Source organism: Stegostoma tigrinum, chromosome 8 (assembly GCF_030684315.1).
Source record: "Stegostoma tigrinum isolate sSteTig4 chromosome 8, sSteTig4.hap1, whole genome shotgun sequence".
NCBI lineage: Eukaryota > Metazoa > Chordata > Chondrichthyes > Orectolobiformes > Stegostomatidae > Stegostoma > Stegostoma tigrinum.
Window position 1 is genome coordinate 86,943,681 of NC_081361.1, and position 18,750 is coordinate 86,962,430.

Genomic DNA, 18,750 nt, shown 5'->3' on the forward strand with positions numbered 1-18,750 from the left:
TGGGCTGCAGGGTTCCGAAGCGGAATATGAGTTGCTGTTCCTGCAACCTTCGGGTGGCATCATTGTGGCACTGCAGGAGGCCCATGATGGACATGTCATCTAAAGAATGGGTGGGGGAGTGGAAATGGTTTGCGACTGGGAGGTGCAGTTGTTTATTGTGAACCGAGCGGAGGTGTTCTGCAAAGCGGTCCCCAAGCCTCCGCTTGGTTTCCCCAATGTAGAGGAAGCCACACCGGGTACAATGGATACAGTATACCACATTGGCAGATGTGCAGGTAAACCTCTGCTTAATATGGAAAGTCATCTTGGGGCCTGGGATGGGGGTGAGGGAGGAGGTGTTGGGGCAAGTGTAGCATTTCCTGCGGTTGCAGGTGAAGGTGCCGGGTGTGGTGGGGTTGGAGGGCAGTGTGGAGCGAACAAGAGAGTCACGGAGAGAGTGGTCTCTCCGGAAAGCAGACAAGGGAGGGGATGGAAAAATGTCTTGGGTGGTGGGGTCGGATTGTAGATGGTGGAAGTGTCGGAGGATGATGTGTTGTATCTGGAGGTTGGTGGGGTAGTGTGTGAGAACGAGGGGGATCCTCTTTGGGCGGGTGTGGCGGGGGCGGGGTGTGAGGGATGTGTTGCGGGAAATTCGGGAGACGCGGTCGAGGGCGTTCTCGATCACTGTGGGGGGAAAGTTGCGGTCCTTAAAGAACTTGGACATCTGGGATGCGCGGGAGTGGAATGCCTCATCGTGGGAGCAGATGCGGCGGAGGCGGAGGAATTGGGAATGGGGGATGGAATTTTTGCAGGAGGGTGGGTGGGAGGACGTGTATTCTAGGTAGCTGTTGGAGTCGGTAGGCTTGAAATGGACATCAGTTACAAGCTGGTTGCCTGAGATGGAGACTGAGAGGTCCAGGAAGGTGAGGGATGTGCTGGAGATGGCCCAGGTGAACTGAAGGTTGGGGTGGAAGGTGTTGGTGAAGTGGATGAACTGTTCGAGCTCCTCTTGGGAGCAAGAGGCGGTGCCGATACAGTCATCAATGTACCGGAGGAAGAGGTGGGGTTTGGGGCCTGTGTAGGTGTGGAAGAGGGACTGTTCCACGAAATGGCTAGCATGGTTTCCCGAACGTTCTGGCGAGCTTTTGATTTGTTTCCGTTTCTCTGCAGTGTAGGAAATTTCATTGCTGCCGCAAATTCACTTGGACTAACCAATATCCACGTTCTCCTTAAATAGTCTAGTGTAGACCTAGATGGACCCTTTGCCCCCCCTCCCCCCCCCCCGCATCATAGTCTATCCTTCGTAAAGTAAGGTACTTTCCTCGTATTAGTGAAAACCTAAAGAATTGCGGATGTTGTAAATCAGGAACAAAAACAAAGTTGCTCAGAACGGAGGAAGGTTCTCCATACCCGAAACGTTAACTTTTTTTTCCCTTTACAGTTCTGCTAGACCTGCTGAGTTTTTCCAGCAACTTTGTTTTTGTTCCTCCTATTAATCCCCTACACATTTATGTTTGCCCAGTCACATTTTCCACTGGTCAGACAGTGGTTATGCAGTTTAGGGGACCCTGAGGTGTGGCTAAGTGGGTGAGATTGTACGGAATTTGCACCTTATTGACTTGTCTGTAAACGTCAGGTTACAGGGATAGGGTTGGCCTGGGTGGTTGCTGTTTGGAGGGTCAGTGTGGACTGGGATGGACCGAATGGCTTGTGTCTACATTTGGGGATTGTATGATTCTAAGAATCCTTACCATAGCATTCTCCAAAGCAATTGCATGAGATTTCCCTTTTCCTCTGGGCGATTCCGCTACGCATGGAACCCTCCAAAAGCCTCCACTAAATTTGGAGACTTAAGATCATTCTAATGAAATTCAGTAAAATAGTTATTTAAGTTAGGCTGTAATTTTTTGATACACTACACCTCTGACAGACTGTTCCTCTCCCACCAGATGTAACTTGACCTTCCTTCTCTCCCCAGGGCCCAACACAAGCAGGCACCAGAAGCCCACTAGACTTGACCTGACTCAAATCTCCTTCACTCACCAAACTGATCTGACCCAACATCCCCTGGCAGGGTAGGTGATTCCTCCACCCATCTTAACCTATCTGAATCACTTGCCTGTCTACCTTGCACCCTGGCACCTCACCCTTTACATGTACACCATCCTATCCCAGGCAGTTTACCTCTTCCACCTGGCACCCTGAGGCCCCACTCAATTAGCACCCTATTGACTTGCCAGTGTACTCCCTACTCATCTGGCATCCAATGCACCCAGCATTCTAACATCATATTTATGTACTGACTGTATGACAGTGGCTATCAAAGTGATATTGGGTTCTTTAAATTTCAGAATATGGCAGCCTATTGCTGTGAAAAGTGGATGTAGTTTGTTTTCCTTTGACAATACTGCTATGAAGGAGCTGTCAGAGTGGAAGTATAGCTCTGTAGTTTTCTTGTAGTGCAGAAGCAATGTCCTTGTTGCTGAGCTAGAAGACCTGGGTTCAAATCCCAATTGCTCTAGAGCAGTGTTACCTTTAATTTTTTTACTGGCTGTGCAAGCCTCCAAGTCCAGTACGTGTCGACATCACTGAACAAGTTTTTACTAGGAAAAATAAAGTGGTAGATGCAGGTACAGTTCTGCTGTTTAAAAGACATTTGGACAGGTACATGGATAGAAAAGTTTAAAGGGAAGTAGGCGAAATGCAGGCAAATGGGACTAGTTTGATTTGGGAAACTTGGTTGACATAGATGAGTTGGACCGAAGGGTCTATTTCTGTATGACTGTCTCTGTATTTCTAAGGAAGCCCTTGAACGAAATTGCCTCTCTATATGTGGACATCTGTTCTTTTGTTAACAAATGTGAGAATGCCACTCCTTGCCACTCCTCTTGATTTTAAAATTACTTCTACCCCCTGCATATTTCTGATCTGTATATCATATGTTTGCTATATTTGAATCTGTAGCTGTACGTAAGAATTTCCCTACATGTTTTAATGGGCTCCAGCTATTGCTCAAAATTGAACTATCAAATGAACTCCCTTTCTGCCACGCTCTAGTTGATACATCAGATAGGGATTTTCTACTATTGTCTACCACACACCTATCTTCATTGGTTACCATACACATTGGGATTCCTGCAGTTGCACCCATTTTAAGATTTGGCTTTAATACGGCCCATGCAAGTTCACCTGCAAACCTGCAGCTGAAGTAGGTTATATCAAAGCCACCACTGATAAGATCTTTTCTCACACATTCGTGAAAGCCCTTATAGCGGTCACTCTTGGTCCTGAAGAGGATGCGATTACCTCAGGTTACAGTGGAAGGTAAAGTATCTCAAAGTTTGAGCACTAGTTGAAGCTAACTTTTCCAAGTTACTATCCATCAGCAACTTTGAGATAACCTGCCAATCGCACAAATAATGAATGTGGTGGATGAATTTCAGTGCTGCTGAAATGCCAGTTGTGGAAGTTGTACACCCCAAAAACTGGCAGATTATACCAAACAGCAAAACTTTACAGCTAATCTTTACAGGCAAAGTCCTGACTATGACCAGTCACAATGCGCTTGCAAAATGTACAAAGAACGTGTTCAACATTAGATGTGATTTTACAATTTAAATATTTTCTGAAAAAATACTGAACATGCTGAGAAATGTATTGACAACCTCGCATTGGTATTCTGGAGACTTGTCCTGGTGAATGTAAGACAAAAGGTTTTGACAACCTTTTTCAGAAATACAATGATTTTCAAATGTTCAATCATGTTTTCAAATCCGCCTATGACCTTGCCTATCCCAATGTATAATTTCTTGCTCTCCAACCCTTCTCTAATTCTGCCTTTTTCAGCATTTCTGACCTTGATGCTTCCACCATTAGTGGCCTGGTCTTCAACAGACTTGCCTCTAAGCTATGGAGTACCCTCCCTACACCTCTTGGCTTCTCAAGTTCACTTTTCTCCTTTGGTACACTAGTTAAAGGTTACCTCTTTGACAAGCTTTTGTTCATCCAACATCAGATCTCAGTGCCCTATTTTGTTCAATAAATCTGCTGTGAAACATGTTGGGACATTTTATTGTTTTAATATATACCCTAAATATAAGTTGTTATGGAAACAGGCATGTGAAATTTAATTGTAAACTGTTGAAAAGGAGAGATGTATTGGAGAGAAGACAGTGACAAAATCTTTTAAAGTGCCAGCTCAGCACAACTTTCCATAATGGGTTTTGAAATGTGGACCTTGGAGGAGGAGGTATTAACAGCTCAAAGATCAAACTCGAATTCTGAGGCTACGATGAGATAGTAAGAACTGCCGATGCTGGAATCTGAGATAACACAGTGTGGAGCTGGAGGAACACAGCAGGCCAGGCAGCATCAGAGGATCAGGAAAGCTGACGTTTCGAGTCAGTGTCAGCTTTCCTGCTTCTCTGATGCTGCCTGGCCTGCTGTGTTCCTCTAGCTCCTCACTGTGTCATCTCTGAATTTACCATGTTAGGAAGGGAAATTGTCCTTGTAGTATTTTTTTCCCTTGGTTTTGGTGTTTAATATCTATGCCCCTTTAACAAAATGGGTAACCTTTTGTTTGATTAGTTAGCGTTGCTAACTGACTAATAGGAGTACAAATAGTCTACTCTGAATGTAATACTATACACCCAACATTCACATGGGAGGGATAAAATATCAAAAAAAATCACATGAAATAAAAGCAAATTTAGTTAATTGAATAGTTGAGATGAATAGCATAGATGTGTATAAGAAAAAAATAGGTAAGCACATGGAGAAGAAAGATTTAAAACAATATATTGGAGTGGTTAGATAAATTCATTGGGAGGAAGCTTATGTAGGTTATAAACAATTGAGCCAAATGTACTTTTCTGTGTTGGAAATTATGTGTCAATCAATCAGTCCTTGGGAGGAAATGACAGTTGAGAATTGTTACTGAGTTGGGTATTGTGAAGTGGAAGGCAGGAAGCTAAAATGTGTGGTTTTTCAAAGAGATTTGTGCTTTGTATGTATTTAAAAGTTTTAAATGTATGTCTGTGAGCAGCAGCTGAAGTTGCCAGTACAGTGAGCCTCTAACAGTGAACTAAGTGTATCAAAAATGCCTTACAGGTGGTAGACAAAACAGTAGTCTTGTTTTGATGTTGTGACAATGCGTTTGAATTCAGCCAATTAATTTAAAACCAAACTCAGTGATTCAAAGCCAAATGAATTTAAATCTGATGGTGTTGTCAAACTGAAGTTAATCATATTATAAGAATTTGATTATGTCATTATGGGTGTATAGATGAGGGCATTTGGAAAATCAGAGAGTGCCAACTGCTCTCTGAAAGGGAGACAACAGCCACTTGCCAAAGTTAGCACAATTCAGCTCTCAGAGAAAGCCCATCTAAATAATCAAAGGTACCACAGTATTTTAGCTTGAAGTTCTCACTGAAGAAACTATACAGATAAAACTTCCCTGACAGCAGAATTAACGGAAGAGAGGAGTTTGTGAAGAGACCAGAGACGACAGAATATTCCAGAAAACAGCCTGTGCAAATTTGGAGAGATTAAGTTAGAATTTATTGCTTCCTATTGATTGGGTTTATATTAGTGGGTCTTGTTTTTATTTAAATAGCATTCCAATAGAATTTAGGAAGTTAGGAAGTAGGTAGTAGCCTAGGAAGGAATTATCAGTTTGTTAGTAATTTTGTTAATTTGTTCATTGTTGGGTTAAACAAACAAGTTATTTCTTGTTTCTTGTAAAGTGAAGATCAGGGATTTTTTTAACCACTTTTAATAGATTATGAGAAGAAAGACGAGCTTCTCTGGGTATTTCAGGGGTAAATATTAGAAGGAAAACCCCTACTCCTGTCATAACAGATTGGGGTTTGTGTTTTAGTTTAATTATCAGAGGGGTCCGGCCATTCCCCGTTGTAATAGAATGAATGCAGTAGATATCAATTACAGGCAGTCAGTTCATGGATTGAATGAGTTGCAAATTGTTCATGGAAAATTTGAATGTTGGTGTAAATCAGTGAGTTGATAAAAAGATATAAAAAAGGAAAAAGAAACTGAAAAGAGTTAAATTGCTGTGTAGGCATTTTTATTCAACTTGTTCAGATGTGACACACCACTGGAGCAAATCTGTAGGACCTCCTGGCTCTAAGGTTGAGCTACTACCACTGTGCTACAACAGCCTCGAGGAATGTAGTGTATCACTATCCTAATCGTTAATATATTTAGTTAACTAGAATTAGGAATTAGACCTAGGAATCATCAAACAAAGCATAGACCAAATCCATCTTGTCCATTACCCCCTACCATTTTGGCTGTTACATGATATAAATACAGGCAGTCCCTGAGCTACGACTGGTTTCCATTGTGGAGTATGTTCGCAAGTCAATTTGCATGCAAGTCATAACACAATGCAGAACAATATAAAGGAACCATTCATAAATCACAGAAACTTCGTGTTGGATCTTTAAAATTACATGCTGATATGAAATTGCATTCATTAGTACAAGCGTTCATAAATCAGCCGTTCAAAAATCGGGGACTCCAGTACAATAATGTCCTTACCCCTCCCTAATTTTTTAATGTTCTCCTGTACTACGATGTTGTGAGCTATCTCCCTTCCTCTGACTCTGGCTGCTTGTATACACCTGATTTTAAATGCAGTAATTTTGTTGGCTGAGCTCCAGAAAATCTGAGTGATGGTGTTCTCTCAAACAAACCTCTCCATCTCTCTTTCCTCCTTAAAGACACTACTTAATGCCTTCCTCATTTGCCCTAGAACCTCCTTCCGTGGCTCCATGTTAATTTTTTTTTGTGTTGCTCCTGTGAATTGCTTTAGAATGTTTTATGATGTTAAAAATGTTATATAATTGTTGTTGACGATTTAAAATGTGTCAATTTGTTCACAAAAGACAGGGACATGATGAATTTGAATTTTTGCTAAATTTGATTGATTTATTGTCACTTGTATTTAACAAATGAATACAGTCAAAAGTGTAATACGTCACCATGCTCTGGCACCATTTTGACTTACAGAAGATATTAAGATAATAAAACTGAAATTAAGATGTAAGATTTAATATAGCAAAAACAGAGTTATCTTCTTCCTTGATAATAAAATGTGAGGCTGGATGATCCAGCCTCACATTTTATTATCTTGGAATCTCCAGCATCTGCAGTTCCCATTATCTCTTATCTTCTTCCTTTCTTGTACTTCGCATGACACCGGGGGTGCCTCCACCACAGCTCTGGACCCTCACACCACAGTCTGCTCCAGGAGTACTAATTTGGGCCTATCACATTGCCACAACTGAAGGCCAACATCTCCGTAGCCGACTGCAGATGCCACCTTCTCCACCAACATCACCACAGTGCCCATTCCATTACTGCTTCGCCGCCACAAACACTGAACTTAACCAGCATCGAAGTCACCGATCCTCAGGAGCCATTCTTTGCCACTGGGCCTAGCTCACCAACATCACCTCTGCTGATGTAGCAGCAGCCGAAGCTGAAACCAGGTCCCTTGGTCACCCCTCTGCCAACTCGCCTGCTGCCATCTTACTGGAAACTACTGCCATGAGACCGCACTGGGCCCAATGTGAGTAAACCTCAATAGTGGAAAGCTTTGAGAATATATTTGCAAAGTCACTTATGCCTAAGCATGCTGCACTTACCATATAATCATGTTTCAAATTACGCATACTGAATTTTAAAATATCTTTTGACAGAAGTGACCCAATTTACATTTAAATAAGTCAATGCAATCTTCTTTTGTTGTCGTTCCAAGAAGCCCATTCCATATATTTGCCACTTGTTCAATAGAACAATGTTTCTCCAGGCTAGATTTGTATTTATTACTTCTCAACTGCAGGATGTGTCCTCTGGTTTGCTTCTCTGGAAAAGATGAACCAGGTTTTCATGGTTGATATTATCTAGTTCCTTTAGAATCCTAAAACCAGAAATCATATCACTTCTTCATGTTCTCTTTCAAAGACAACATGCCCAGTTTATTCAATAGCTGGTCATAACCTAATCCCTCCAACCCCACAGTCATTCCTATTGTCCTTTCCTATGTATTTTCAAAAGCTGAAATATCCAATTTGGACAATAGCCAGCAATGTATTGTAAAGTAGCAAGATTATTTCACTGTACTGGTTCAATGTTGACTTTTGAATGTGTCTCAACATGTTATTTCTTTATTGACTGCCGCTGAGCATTATTAGAAAATCTTGAACAAAAACAATGTTGCTGGAAAGCTCAGCAGGTCTGGTAGCATCTGTGAAGGGAAAAAACAGAATTAATGTTTTGGGTCCGGTGACCCTTCCCTGAAACTTTAACTCTGTTTTTTACCTTCACAAATGCTGCCAAACTTGCTGAGCTTTCCAGCAACTTTGTTTTTGTTCCTGATTTACTGCATCTGCAGTTCTTTCGGTTTTTATTTATTACAAAATCTTGAGTTTGTCAATCAAGCTTTGCAGTTCTTATGCATTTTCTACACATATTATTTCGTCTTCATTTTGGTAAAAGTCTCTTCCAGGGACTTTTCTTTATATTTAAAGTATCTGCCACATGCCTACTTAATTGTTAAGTATACACAAATCCTCCCATAGCTTATCTGATTCAGATTTGCAATCTATTGTCTTGGTTTTGTATCATTTACAAATTTAGATGCTGTGCTTGTGGCTTCTAACTCCTCATAGTTAACATAGATATTAAACAAAAGAAGTCCTAAAACAGATCTCTGTGGGACCATACTTAAGGCACTTTCCCAGACTGATAATCCCTCAGGACCTGCCATTTGTGTTATTTTAGTCAATCCATTTACGTATCAATTGTAAGATACTTAAACTGATTTCTGCTTTCTTTATTTTCAGAAGTAAGTTTTCCAGAGGGCTTTGGAATGGTGGATGAGGGGAGCAGCCAAAAAGACAAGGATACTGAGGATAACTCCCTAGCTGCTCTTTGAAATAATTCTATGGGATCTTTTACGTCCAACCAAGAAGGGTCCAGGCCTGAAACGTCAGTTTTTGAGCTCCTAAGATGCTGCTTGGCCTGCTGTGTTCATCCAGCTCCACTCTACACTTTGTTATCTTTGCTTTGTTGTCTTATCCAAAAGATGGCACTTCCAACAATGCAGTATACTCTCAGAACCAAACTGAAATGGTTGTCTGACATGTGATGAAGTTCTTTTTATTTATTTATGGGAAAAAGCATTATTGGCTAGCATTTATTGCCCAACTCAGAGGACACTTAGGAGTCAACCACATTTCTGTGGATCTGGAGTCACGTGTAGTCCAGACCAGGTAAGGATGGCAGCTTTCTTCCCTAAAGGACATTAGTGAACCAGATGTGTTTTTTTCCTGACAATTGATGGATTCTTGGTCACTGTTAGACTTTAATTCCAGTCTTTTTAAAATTCTAATTCAAATTTCACCATCTTCCATGGTGAGATTTAAACCCAGGTCCCCAGAACATTCCATGAGTCTCAGTGCAGGGATAATACCACTGGTTCCTCACCTCCCCTAATCCTGGAGTGGGATTTGAACCAGAACTTTATGACTTAAAAGGTAAGAGTGCTACGAATTGAACCATGGCTGACACTATAAAGCAATTATTATTATTAACTATTCCAACTTCAACTGTTACGTAAAGTAATGGGAGGCATAAATAATAAAGTGTGAAGCTGGAAGAAGACAGCAGGCCAAGCAGCATCTCAGGAGCACAAAAGCTGACATTTTGGGCCTGGACCCTTCATCAGAGAGGGTCTAGGCCTGAAACATCAGCTTTTGCGCTCCTGAGATGCTGCTTGGCCTGCTGTGTTCATCCAGCTTCACACTTTGTTATCTTGGATTCTCCAGCATCTGCAGTTCCCATTATCTCTAATGGGAGGTATAACTTGCCTTCCAGGAAGTAAAATCTGAGTTGAGGACAGAGAAATCTGTTCATAAACCCAACTCACATCAATCCCAATTAAGTCCACGGTAGGAAGGCCCATGGATAATCTTCTTGCCTCCTTGTCAGTGAGACCATTCAGTCAGCAATTGATGCTGTCATCCCACCCCCACTAGCATTAACCCGGCACCAGGCAGGGGATCTTCTTGCAGGGAATACAACAAACAAATCCAGGTGGGTTTCATTGCGGATTGTGGGTTGGGGAGAAAGTCTCACATAGTAAAGGATCTGGCTTTGAGAAATGCTTGGACCCACTCAGAAGCATATCTGCTTTGCTGCTGACACCTCTCACCCACAACGCCCAACTTGCAATCCTCAGCCTGTGCTTGGGTCCCTTCTTGATTAATGTTACGTGCCCATTCATTGAAAGAGGTCTGCTTCAGCCATGAACCACTCATAGCATCAGAGTCGTACAGCATGGAACCAGACATTTTGGTGCAACCATAACTCTAAACTAAACTAGTCCCATCTGCTTGCTCCTGGCCCATATTTCTCCAGACGTTTCACATTCATATGTCTATCCAAATGTCTTTTAAATGTTGTAATCGTACCTGCATCCACCACTTTAGCAGGTAGTTCATTCCATGTGCAAACCACCCTCTGTGTAAAAATTTGCCTCTTCCGTCTTTTTTAAATCTCTCCCCTCTCAACTTAAAAATGTGATCCCTAGTTTTGAAATTCCCCATCTTAGGGAAAAGACAATTACTAGCAGCTCCATCTATATCTCTCATTATTTTGTAAACTTCTGATGTTACTTCTCAACCTCCTATGGTCCAGCGGAAAAAGTCCCAGCCTATCCAGCCTTTCCTAATAACTGAAACCTTCCATACCCGACAATATCCTGGTAAATCTCTTCTGACCCCTCTCCAGCTTGATAATATCCTCCCTATAACTGGGTGACCAGAACTAGACACGGTATTCCAGAAGAGGCCTCACCAATGTCCTGTACAACTTCAACATAACGTCCTAACTCCTATACTCAAAGGACTGAGCAATAAAGGCAGGCATGCCGAATGCCTTTTTAACCACCGTGTCTACATGTGATGCAAACTTTAAAGAATTATGTACCTGCACCCCATGTCCCTCTATTCTACAACACTACCCAAGGCTGTACCATTAATTGTTTAAGACCTACCCTTGTTGGTTGTACCAAAATGCAATACCTTGCATTTATTCAGATTGAACTCCATCTGCCATTTTTCAGCTCATTGACCCATTTGATCAAGATCCCTCTATAATCTTAGAAAACCTTCCTCACGATCTGCAATGCCACCAATTTTGGTGTCATCCACAGACTTACTAACCATGCCTTCCATATTCTCATTCAAGTCATTTATATAAATTACAAACAAAAACAAAAAAATTCTTGATTAAAAGGAAGAGAGATGCCAAAGTAAACATAGGCCCTTTAGAGATTGAAGCTGAGGAGGTGGCCGGAGAGTTGAATAAATACTTTTTATCAGTCTTCACAGTCGATGACATTAATAGAATTCCAAAAATATTAAATCAAGGTGCAAAAAAGTGAGGAGGAAATAAATACAATGACTATCACTTGAAAAAAAAAAGCACTAGTAAACTAATATGGATAAAAGCCGATAATCCACTGCACTTCATGGATTGCATCCTAGCATATTAAAGTAAGTAAGTACAGAGATTGTCCATGCAATTATAGTAATCTTCCAAGAATCCTTAGATCCTGGAAAAGTCCCAGAGAATTGGAAAGTTGCCAATGTTACACCCCTATTCAAAAATGGAGAGAGACAGGTTTAAAAAAAACTAATTACAGGCCAGTTAGCTTAACATCTGGTTTTGGGAAAATGTTAGACTCTATTATATAGGATGTAATAGCCAAGCATTTAGCAATGCATTATCACGTGGAGTGAGGATGCTTCTAGATGAAGAACTCATGCCTGATGAATTTATTATTTGAGAAGATAACAATCACAATAAATAAAGGAGAACAAATAGATGTGATATATTTGGATTTCCAAAAGATGATTGATAAGGTACCATACATAAGGCTACTTAATAAGAAAGAACACATGCTGAGGATTAAAAACCGAAAGAACTGCGGATGCTGTAAATTAGGAACAAAGACAAATTTCCTGGAAAAGCTCAGCAGGTCTGGCAGCATCTGTGAAGGAGAAAACAGATAACGTTTTGGGTCTGGTGACCCTTCCTCAGAACATTTTGAGGATTGTCTATCTGACAGAAGACAGAGTTGGTTTGTAAAATTTGTGTCTTTTTTATGCCTTATTAAAGTTGTGACTAAAATGTGAAAGAATTGTTGTTCAGTATTTAAGAAGAATGCTACATGTTTACAAAGTAACCTGACATTAAAGTCAAGCATTGTATAGACAGTTGTTTGAATGAACAGTAAATGCAGTATTTACAAATGGGTGGCAATAAGAAGTTGATTTCTCAATGGACTAATTACCAGTTATTGGTGACAAAAACATTTATGTTTGCAAAAAAAATGTGATTAATGAGAATGTCATTCTCCAATAACTTAACTACTTGATATTAGAGAAAGAAATTGAAAGAAGTATTTTGACTTCTGCCAGTCCAGAAGCTCTCTTGCTCTGATCTCTGCTGTCAAAACCTATTTTAAAACCTGAAGAAAACCAATTCATCTTTCCTTCTGCAGTTGTTGTAAACAGTGACTTTTAACTGATAAGTCAGAGATCTTTCATAAGTGAACTAGCCATGTGTGTCACTCACAAACCAGTGGAAGAATCTGGAGAATCGTAAGGCTCAACTGAGAAATTCATGAATAGAAACCACCAAACTGCCTTCCAACCTTCCTTTGCCCATAACCTATCTTTCACTATGTCTTTTTCTGCATGTGTGTGTGTTAAGTGAGAGCTTGTAAGCGTGTTAGACATTTAATTTTTGTGTTATATGCTGACAGTTTATAATGGTTTACCTGTAGCCAGAGCCTAACTACTTATAATAAACAATAACTCTTGTTAAGCACAGAAACCTGACTTGTATTTATATCAATCTGGGTCTGTAAATTAGGAAAGTTGAGTAACTTTGAGTACTTCTTTAAAATATTTAACTTTTGTAACAACTCAGGGACAGCAGGGCTTGATTCCCAGTGCACTACCCTACTGGGTCATGACAGGATAAAACATGTGTTTTATCTTTAACTAGTGGAGTGCCACAAATTGGCAGATAGAATATATTGTAGGATAATGTGAGGTTATCTATTTGGCAGGAAGCATGACTAGAAGTGAAATATTACTTAAATGAAGAAAGGCTATACCAAGAGGAATTTGGGAGTCCTTGTGCACGAATCACAAAAGTTGACATTAAGTTCAGTGTTTCATAGAGAAGGCAAATGAAATATCAGCCTTTATTTCAAAGGGAATGGAGTCCAAAAGTCTTGTTTAAACTATAAAAGCCATAAATCACAGCACATATGTGAAATTTGTATACAGTTTTGGACTCCTTACCTAAAGAAAGATATACTGACATTAAAGATAATCCAGAGAAAGTTCCCTAGGTTGATCCCAGGTACCTCCTTTTTATTAGGAGAGATTAAAAAGGTCAGGCCTGTATTCATTGGAGCTTAGAAGAATTAGTGGTGATCCTATTGAAGCACATAAAATTGTTATGGGGCTTGACAAGGTGAATGTGGAGAAGTTGTCTCCCCTTTATGGGAGAGCCTGGGCTCAGAGGGCAAATCTCAGAGTAACAGGTCACCCATTTACTGAACTACTTCTGTTCCTCCTTGAATGATCTATTGACATTGACATAGCTGTGCTGAATTGCAGTGGCCAGGTTAAACTCTTCCCTATCAAAGAAGAGATATCTTTGGTGTCAAAATCCTGGATTACCACTTTGATTAGCTTCTCTTTCTGCTCTCTCTCTGCACGTTCCTTGTGGCTGTAACACTGTATTGCTACCTAATGCATTTTGTATGGTACAATCTGCTGTAGAGCACACAAAACAATACTTTGTTGATGTTGGTACCTGTGACGACAATAAATCAAATCAAATCAAATCAAATCAAACATGGTTCTATATGATGCCCTCTTGCAATGATTTCTCCTTGGTAATTCTGTTTTATCATCTACATGCTATCCCTCAATGGCAGTGACTGAAAAAATAAGCATTAATTTTCATGTATGCTGTTATTATGCAGCTTCTTTTTTACCACTTTTTTGATTGCTCTATTTTGTTAATTTATCAGACTAATTATCTGGCTTGCAGTGCTGAATGCCCCCAAGACATTCCTCCAACTAACTATTGGGAAAGTTGAAGCCATTTCCTGAAGCCATGGTACAATTTCTGTTTCCGAATTACTGTCTCTATTCTTCCAGGGAATCATCTGAGGCTGAGTAAAACTTTCACAACACCAAGATGAGTTGACAACCCACCATTAAAACCTGCTGTTTCCACCACTGTAACATCTCCCATTTCAGCTTTGCCACAACTATTCTACTGAACCCCTCATCAATACTTGTGTCACCTCCATACTGGACAATTGACAATATTTCTAGTCTACTAACCCAAGATCATTTAAACAATGTTGCCCTTACTATCATTGTCATCAATTCTGGGGGATCAACCCTGTTTTAATAAAGAATGCAGGAGGGCATGCCTGGAACTGCGCCAGGCATATCTAAAAATGAGGTGTTAACCTGGTGAAGTTGCAACACAGGACTATTTGTGTTCCAAAACAGTAAATGCAACATGTGAAGTACAGAGCTAACAGATTACAAACCTATGGTCAGATGTAAGATCTGCCATATCCAGTAAGGAATGGTGGCAGACGATTAACCAACTCATTAGAGGAGAGGGTGCACAAATATCCCAATCTTCAATGACGGGAGAACCAGCTCATCACAAAACGTTAGGCTGAAGCATTTGCAGCCACCTTCAGTCAGAAGTACTGAATGCATGTTTCATCTCAACCTCCTTTTGAGGTGCCCAGTATCACTGATGCCAGACTTCAGCCAATTTGATTCGCTCGATATGATAGTGAGAAATAGCTGAAGGCACTGGATTCTGCCAAGGCCATAGACTGTGACATCATTTTGGCCATAGTGCAGAAGAGGAGAGATTAGCACTGATCAGGTGAGATTGTAAGAAGCTGTATTCCACCCTCAATGTTTCTGAAGATAAAAAAACAAAACTTCAAAAACTTAAAATACCTAAAGATGCATTTTGAAATTAAATTGAATATATGAACAATATATGTTCAATTTTAGAGTTCAAGATGAAAAACAAAACCTATTTAGAGATTTGTGACTGCTTTAACATGGCTCGCAGAATCAGGTGAATGCGGACGCCTGAAAGAGAATCTAATCAAAGATATAATTATGTTCTTTATTTATTCAAGGGATGCGCTCTTCACTGGATGGGCCTGCATTTATTGCTTGTTTCTATTTGCCTGTGACAAGGTGGTGGTGAGCTGCCTTTACGAACTGCAGTCCTTTAGATGTAAGTACACTCACAATCCCTGTTAGAGAGGGAGTTCCAGGATTCTGAACTAGTCACAGCAAAGGATTGATGAAATATTTTCAATATAGGATGATTAGTAGTTTAGAGAGGAATTTGTAGCTTATGAGGTTCCCATATTTCTGCTGCTGTTGGACTTCGAGATGGTTGTGTTCATGGGTTTGGAAGTTTGTGAATTTCTGCAGTATATCTTGTACATCTGCTACTATGTATCAGTGGTGGAGGAGGTGAATATTTGTGGATGTGGAGCATCGTGGATTGTATCAAGCTACAGGAGTATTGTTTGGAGAATTACAGAATGTGAGGCATAAGAGGTCCTACTATTACAGTGTGACTGTTAAAGAAAAATAATCTGATTCTCAAATAAGTTATACTCATGCAGAAACTCTGAGCTCATGGATCAATTGCCACAGCATATATATGACAGGGCAGGCAAGCTTGTCTTCAATATGGAGAAGCAGCCCTGTTCTGTGCACTATTTTTAAAGCAGCCCTGACTTGATACCTCTTTTAGACAACCTGCCCATCATCTTCTGACACTTCCGCCATCTACAATCTGACCCGACCACCAAAGACGTTTTTCCATCCCCACCCTTGTCTGCTTTCCGGAGAGACCACTCTCTCCGTGACTCCCTTGTCCACTCCACACTCCCCTCCAACCCCACCACACACGGCACTTTCCCCTGCAATCGCAGGAAGTGCTACACTTGGCCCCACACCTCCTCCCTCAGCCCCATCCTAGGCCCCAAGAAGACTTTACACATCAAGCAGATGTTCACCTGCACATCTGCCTATGTGGTATACTGCGTCCGCTGTACCCGTTGTGGCTCCCTTCACATCGAGGAAACCACGCAGAGGCTTGGGGACTGCTTTGCAGAACACCTACGCTCGGTTCACAATAAACAACTGCACCTCCCAGTCGTGAACCATTTCAACTCCCCCTCCCATTCTTTAGATGACATGTCCATCATGGGCCTCCTGCAGTGCCACAATGATGCCACCCGAAGGTTGCAAGAACAGCAACTCATTCCGCTTGGGAACCCTGCAGCCCAATGGAATCAATGTGGATTTCACCAGCTTCAAAATCTCCCCTCCCCCCACTGCATCCCAAAACCAGCCCAGCTCGTCCCCTCCCCCCACTGCATCCCAAAACCAGCCCAGCCTGTCTCTGCTTCCCTAACCTGTTCTTCGCCTCACCCATCCCTTCCTCCCACCTCAAGCCGCACCTCCATTTCCTACCTACCACCTCCTCCCGCCTCCTTGACCTGTCCATCTTCTCTGGACTGACCTATCCCCTCCCTACCTCCTCACCTATACTCTCCTCTCTACCTATCTTGTTTTCTCTCCATCTTCGGTCCGCCTCCCCTTCTCTCCCTATTTATTCCAGAACCCTCTCCCCATCCCCCTCTCTGATGAAGGGTCTAGGCCCGAAACGTCAGGAGAAGTTATATTCAAAATGGTGTGTTAAATCCCTGTATAAGGAATTGATTTTATCTTGGAGAACAGCTTGTCTGTTTGAATATTATCAGCCCCATCAAGTGTATTGAAAACAACTAAAGGATTTGAAAGAAACTAAGATGTTGAAAGAAGAACATTCTGAATTGTTTTGCATTTTTGTTACGACTAGATATCAGGCCAATAGAAATGGCCAGGAAGAGAAAGAACCTTTACCAAAGTGAAATGACATGAAAATGGACTTAACTGACATTGTTTTTGAAACATTAAGTAAAAAGATACAGAGAATAAGATTGACATATTTAGCCCAATTTCTTAAAAGAAATGCAACAAATGAATCCTGAGTTGAAAGAGCTGTATCAAATTGTCTACTCAGAAACAGAATCAGAACCAATACCTGATTGTTAGTATTTAAAAGACAAAGTACAGATGAGGAAGTGGAGATTATTTCAAATACTAGCCAGTGAGGAATAGGCAGTAATCATCAGTTTGTCATTCCGAGTGGATACCAATATAAAATTTTGTGAATTGCTAATGAAATTCCAATAGCAATTCACTTAGGTATTAAGAAATGCAAGTGAAATACTCATACAATTTTATTGGACAGATTTGCATAAAGATATGGTTACGTTTCACCAGACTTGTCAGGTTATGGGAAAACCCCAACCATCAATTAAACATGCAGCCTTAATTCCAATACCAGGTTTTGAAGAGCTGTTTAGCAGTGTATTTATGTAATGTGTAGGACTCCTACCTAAAACCAGAAGTGAGAATTGGTTGTCTTTAACAATTATGGACGCTTCAACATCAAGGAACTGCCTTTGGGGAACATTATGGCAAAATAGTAATGGAAATAGTTTTTTCAAGATTTGGATTACTCAATTATATACAATTAGATCAAGCTTCAAATTTTATATTACAAATATTGAAAAAAATCATTAATAGTTTACGAATAAAATAATTTACACTTGTAGTTTATCATCCTCAATCCAAAGAAACATTGGAAAGATGACATCAAACTTTGAAGACCGCGATAAGAACATGTTATCAAGAATGTCCAAATGATTGAGATAATGAAATTCCTTTGTTAATGTTTTCCATTAGAAATGTCCTTAATGAGTCCATAGGAATCAGTAATTTTGAACTGATGTATGAACATGAGATGAAAACACCCCTAAATCAAATTTAAAATATATAAATCAAATTTCAGTAATATGTATCCAATTTGTGTGTCGAATTTCAAGGAAAGGTTAATCAAAACATAAGAGTTGGCCAAAAGGAATTTGAAAATCACTCAACAAACAATGAAAGTGAAAGCAAATTAAAATTCCAAAATTTGTAATGTTGGTGCTGGAAACAAAGTGTCAGTGTTGTTATCTGTTTCTGGTGCATGGTTAAACCAAGGTTCACTTGGAGTCATTGAGTCATAGAGATGTACAGCATGGAAGCAGACCCTTCAGTACCACTTGTCTATGCCAACAAGGTAACCTAAACTGATCTAGTTCCATTTGCCAGCATTTGACCCGTATTCCTCTAAACCCTTCTTATTCATGTACCCATTCAAATGCATTTTTAATATTACCATTGTACCAATTTTCACCATCTCTTCTAGTGACTCATTTCATACACACCTTCTGATTTATCAAATCATTAAGAAACTCACTGATTAGAATTCTATAGCGAGTACCCAGACAGGAGTTAAAATCAGTGTGTGGGCTATATTAATATCGTAACATAGACCAAAATAGTTTGGAGAGGAGTGTGTTCACAATAGTGAAAGAAATGGAAAGTGAAATTAAAATATCAGAGTGATTCAAAAATGAATCAGAGGAGAAGTGTGTGACTGTTAGCACCTCTGAAGCAGACTTGAAGTAGTGTCCATCTGTCAGCATCACGGTGA

The 18,750-nt window shown here is 40.4% G+C and overlaps 1 long non-coding RNA gene across 1 annotated transcript; it reads left to right on the forward strand.

Moving 5' to 3' along the window:
* Positions 1-9,660, forward strand: LOC132209922 (uncharacterized). The gene is made up of 3 exons (XR_009446101.1): positions 1-275; positions 7,222-7,573; positions 8,850-9,660. It is a non-coding gene; the product is annotated as an uncharacterized LOC132209922 (long non-coding RNA).
* Positions 9,661-18,750: the final 9,090 nt, after the last annotated feature.